A 6139-nucleotide genomic window follows, 5' to 3' on the forward strand; every position below is an offset into this window, starting at 1 on the left:
TCAAAATCTGAACTTATCATGAGGAGCCACAGTGACTCGCGGATCTTCTTACCCACACGTGCAGTCAGCCGGCCCTAAGTGAAATTTGGTTTTCTGCCCCAACAACGGAGAGAAATGTTAATTCTATTCATTTCTTGCAATTCTACACATTTTGCCATGGGGTGTGGCGAGAAATGCAAATTTACAGCTAATTTCTTAAAAATCTCCACGTTTTGCCATGGGGGGGTCAGGAGTTGCCCATCCCTGAGCTAGAGAGATAATAAAGCTTAGCTTTATATAGACGTCTGACTAGAATCTTTTCATGCTTAACAGATCTCCCTCACCACTTAGCATACCAGACATTTTGTCATGTTTCTCTGATTCTGTTCAGATGATGGATTTAAGTTTTAACACTGCCAGCCAGGATTTGGTCCCCTAATATCAGGTTCACCAGGACTTCTAACTGGCTGTGCCAATTCCTTGGTTTACCGTTGTCACCTAGAAATTTGACCCAAGAGATTCTGCTATGATATCATTGCCCAGGGGAGGTTTTGTTTTATGTGCAAAAGAGTTGATACTGCACAGGACTAGAACAGAGTCAATTATTTACTGTACTTAGCTACAGTAGCTGACTGAATTAAATACCTGCCCTAGAGGAATATGTAATTTAGTGACTTACATACTTACATAATTTTCTTATGGTTCGACTTGAACACATGACCCTGGCATTGCTAACACCATGCTTTTACCACCTGAGCCACCAATAAGGCTGCCAATGTATTTAAGGTATTCATAGAATTTTCCACCAGGGGATAGAAGTTCAAAATCAATATTGCATTTGAACTTAATTTCTTTGTATTGAGGCAAATGGTGTATTTCTTTGTGTGATCATGGCATCAGAATATGTCGTGTTTTATGATTGGCCATTTAGCCTTTCCTAACAGTCTGCTTCAACTAAACTGTTGTCTTCTGTTTGTGGAGAAGACCCCTACTGTTTTGAACTACATGTGGCATCTTTTCCACTTCTATAAATTGGCCTAGTAAAGTAAATTGAAACAATGGAAAGAAAGAGTACCCAAATGCGCTTCAGCCCAGCTTGAAACGAAATCAGGTGCTCAACGGAGGGACCCAAATCCCCAAAACATTCCTTACCTCAGGACACTTCAAAAAGTGCACTCTGTTTCTGCATTAATCATTGGATGTTTATTGACAGGACATGAACAGGCTTACAATTAGAAACGTAAGCCTGTTCATGTCCCGCCAATAAATATCGGTGTTCCTTTCTCTTTATTTCCTGCGATAGTCACCTGTTGAAATGACCTGGGGTAGGGAACGTTTTTTAAATTGAGACAATGTTGCCAACCTCTCCTAAATAATTCATTCATCCTAATGACCTCTAAATATCTTCTTTTACCCAAGAAAAGGCTGACATGAATGCAGTGGTGTTGACTTTGAGCCATAGAACGACAACAGGAACGAAAGAATGGATCCCTATTGTAGGATGCTTTCAGATATTCACTCTTCACCCATTCTCAAAACCCATGATGGTCAAAATGCTCCAGAGCTTCTCAGCAATCTTCTGCCAGAGGCAGTTTCTAGAATCAGAATAATAGAATTAGAAACACCTGGCTAGTTGCCACCAAGTCACTTGTGAGATTTGTGACGGTTGTGCATGAATTCATGCTATTTATCCAAATCAAGATGCATAAGGTAGATGGTAACCTGGCAACCATGGTCCAGGCTGAGTCACTACTGAGCATGCCCATTGGGAGTCAGACCCCTCGGAAGGGTAAACAGGATCCGCCATCTCAGGGGCTTAAGACAGTGGGACGCCCTCATACTTCGATGCAAGACACACATACACTTTCAGCACAGAGGAAACATTACAGGAGTAGCTTAGCTGACAGTAGGTAACAATACTTGTTCAGAGCAGATACATTTGTGTTCAAACTGGGTTCATCTGAATGTAGTCTGTATAAAGCATAGGACATTCTGACACTTTCCCAGAGGTTGCTTGTCCTACTGACTGATGTTATCATTGAAGTCTAATTTGTCCTGACTATCAAGCATATGACTCCACTGCCCCTGGTAAGTAAACCCCCATAGATAGTCTATCACATTAGATTTAACTGAATGTAGCATCATGTGACAGTCTTTGTTTGTGTAAAAAGGTATATCACTGTTTTCTACGGAAGATCATACTAATTTGAACTGTATTGTTTGAAGGCCATGCTTCCTCAACTGTACCAGTTCCCTGATGGTCAAGCAAGTCCCATGTGTTCTTGTGTTTTGGTATGCATGAAATGTTATGACTGAAAGGGTGCTGAACAAATTTAAGAGCTTCTAGAGCAGGGTCGGCAACAGGCGCCCTGTGGGCCTAAAATCAGCAGGAATTCTAAAACATTTAAATTTAGGTAATCTGTTCCCAAGAGACTTGATCCTATTTCAATTTAATCAAGGTATGAAATTATTGTTATTTTCAAGTACAATCTCTGTTTGGGTTCATTTGCAGTGTACACATTATTATTATTATTATTATTATTATTATTATTATTATTATTATTGTTTTCCTGCCCCACGACCATTCCCTCTGAGAAAAATTGGCCTGTCAGATGGTCCAGCACTATCACCAGACAATTACTTTCATTTTTGGTGTAATTCTCATTTCTGGAAAAGCTTAAAATAAAGGTACAAATGTAGGTCATGTGACATGATATCCCAAAACACAGAGCCCTAGTCATAATCCTTGAGTCTATTGACGCACCCATGCGTCAATCTAAGTAACATAATAAAATAATCCCCATCAAAATCTGTTTAGCGGATAAGAGCCACCATAAATCCTCTATCCCCTCAACATCAGAATATTAATTCAGTGTGCAGAAATGGCAAAGGAGTTCAGGAAGTCAAATTAACTGCCTATTTCCTGTTCCATGACTCGCAAATTTAGCTTCAAATGTCATCGTGACCATCATGAAGGGGTGTCTTGTAGAACAAATATGCCTTTGACATGTAGAATAAGGAGGAATCATGTCGGCTCTGTATCAGGGCAAAAGTTGCCTGAATTTCATGAATGCTCTTACTGTTTCAATAGCCTATATATTAATATGATTAAAATCAGCCTTTAAACTCTCTATCTCAGTTTTCCAATCTGCTTAAAGTTTTCTTGTTGTCTCTACTCCTTGTGTGTCTGCAGCTCCTTCTACAGATTGGATCTAAGGTTTCTCAGCATTGTCCAGGATGATTTATGGTTGTCTTGGTTGATTTTTATGGGGTACTCATGCCTGTGTTACACTGGTAAAGCCTGCCCTTGATATAAGACACTGACAGAATAGTTGGAGACAGATTACAATGCTATGGACCAGTTTCAATTCAGGTTCAGTTTACAAAGAAGGAAAAAGCATGGCCAATTTTTCTTGGCTGTTTGTCTCCCACTGTATCATATGAATGGCAGTTCACTGGTGATAGTTGTTGTCAAGCTCTGAGGGGAAGTCACCCTGAGCACTGTTGTCTGAGGCAATATGCGAGTGAAGACCGCTGCGATTCTACTCTGTCTGTTACTTTCTCCAAAAGGGCATTTCAGATCTCTCTGGTAAGTTATGAAATGTATACCAGTAATAGGTAGCAGTGTATACAGATTCAAAGAAACATTGATTGGATTGTGGACGTTTAACTTGAATGCCCAATTATTTTTAGTGTATTTTTTGTTGAACAGCCCTGTCTTTTTTCCACCTACAGGTCTAAAGTGTGGACTTCCACAGGTCCGGAACCACCTTGACTGTTATTTGAGAATTGTTGGAGGCAAGATATAGATAACCACCACTGGTTGGCAAGTGACTTCCTTTTACTGTACATGTGACACCCTCCTTTTGAGAAATATGGCTATAAGGATACAGTGCATTTGGAAAATATTCAGACCCCTTGACTTTTTTCATATTTTGTTACGTTACAGCCTTGTTCTAAAATGGATTTTTTAAAATTGTTCCCCTCATCTACACACATTACCCCATAATAACAAAAAACTTAAATATTACATTTACATAAGTATTCAGACCGTTTACTCAGTACTTTGTTGAAGCACCTTTGGCCGCAATTACAGCAGTCTTCTTGGGTATGACACTACAAGCTTGGCACACCTGTATTTGGGGAGTTTCCCCCATTCTTTTCTGCAGATTCCCTCAAGCTCTGTCAGGTTGGATGGGGACTGTCGCCGCACAGCTATTTTCAGGTCTCTCCAGAGATGTTCGATTTGGTTCAAGTCCGGGCTCTGGCTGGGCCACTCAACGACATTCAGAGACTTGACCCGAAGCCACTCCTGTGTTGCTTGGCTGTGTGCTTAGGGTCGTTGTCCTGTTGGGAGGTTAACCTTCACCACAGTTAGGTCCTGGGCGCTCTGAAGTAGGTTTTCATCAAGGATCTCTCTGTACTTTGCTCTATTCATCTTTCCCTCAATCCTGACAAGTCTCCCAGCCCCTGCTGCTGAAAAACATCCCCACAGCATGATGCTGCCACCACCATGCTTCACCGTAGCGATGGTGCCAGGTTTCCTCCAGACGTGACGCTTAGAATTCAGCCCAAATAGTTTAATCTTGGTTTCATCAGACCAGAGAATCTTGTTTGTCATGGTCTGAGAGTACTTTAGTTGCCTTTTGGCAAACTCCAAGCGGGCTGTCCTGTGCCTTTTATTGAGGTGTGGCATCTGTCTGGCCACTCTACCATAAAGGCCTGATTTGGTGGAGTGCTACGAAGATGGTTGTCCTTTTGGAAGGATCTCTGGATCTCTGTCAGAGAGACCATCGGGTTCTTGGTCACCTCCCTGACCAAGGCCCTTCTCCCCCAATTGCTCAGTTTGGCTGGGCGGCCAGCTCTAGGGAGTCTTGGTGGTTTCTTCCATTTAGGAATGATGGCCACTGACTTCTTGGGGACCTTCAATGCTACATAATTTTTTGGGGTACCCTTCCGCAGATGTGTGCCTCAACACAATCCTGTCTCGGAGCTCTAGGACAATTCCTTCGACCTCGTGGCTTGGTTTTGCGCTGACATGCACTGTCAACTGTGGGACCTTTTATATAGACGGATATGTGCCTTTCAAAATCATGTCCAATCAATTGTATTTACCACAGGTGGACTAAGGTATTTCTGTTTTATATTTTGTATAAATTAGAAAACATTTCTAAACCTGTTTTCACTTTGTCATTTATGGGTTTTGTTTGTAGATTGCTGAAAAAAACATTATTTAATACATTGTAGAATAAGGCTGTAATGTAATTATGTCAAAGTCAAGGGGTCTGAATACTTTCCTAATGCACTGTAAGTAATGTTTTGTCTTAAACAATTAAGCACTTTGATGCTAGTTTTGCTGGTGATCAGCATATGCTGGTACGCTGGTGATCAGTTTGTTAGTATGCTGGTCAGCAGCATAACACAATGAAGGCTGGTCACCAGCATAACACAATGAAGGCTGGTCACCAGCATAACACAATGAAGGCTGGTCACCAGCATAACACAATGAAGGCTGGTCACCAGCATAACACAATGAAGGCTGGTCAGCAGCATAACACAATGAAGGCTGGTCACCAGCATAACACAATGAAGGCTGGTCACCAGCATAACACAATGAAGGCTGGTCACCAGCATAACACAATGAAGGCTGGTCACCAGCATAACACAATGAAGGCTGGTCAGCAGCATAACACAATGAAGGCTGGTCAGCAGCATAACACAATGAAGGCTGGTCACCAGCATAACACAATGAAGGCTGGTCACCAGCATAACACAATGAAGGCTGGTCAGCAGCATAACACAATGAAGGCTGGTCAGCAGCATAACACAATGAAGGCTGGTCAGCAGCATAACACAATGAAGGCTGGTCAGCAGCATAACACAATGAAGGCTGGTCACCAGCATAACACAATGAAGGCTGGTCAGCAGCATAACACAATGAAGGCTGGTCACCAGCATAACACAATGAAGGCTGGTCACCAGCATAACACAATGAAGGCTGGTCACCAGCATAACACAATGAAGGCTGGTCACCAGCAAAACCAGCACTGGTCACCAGCATATGCTGTTTTTTTTCAGCAGGGGACTTTGGCCAGACATTATTCTTGGCAATGTAGGAAATCCTTTCTAAAGTACATCCTCTGCCTGCTTCTGTGTTCAG

The sequence above is a fragment of the Oncorhynchus mykiss genome, chromosome 1 (genome assembly GCF_057628025.1).
Source record: "Oncorhynchus mykiss isolate SJ-2025 chromosome 1, ASM5762802v1, whole genome shotgun sequence".
Classification (NCBI taxonomy): domain Eukaryota; kingdom Metazoa; phylum Chordata; class Actinopteri; order Salmoniformes; family Salmonidae; genus Oncorhynchus; species Oncorhynchus mykiss.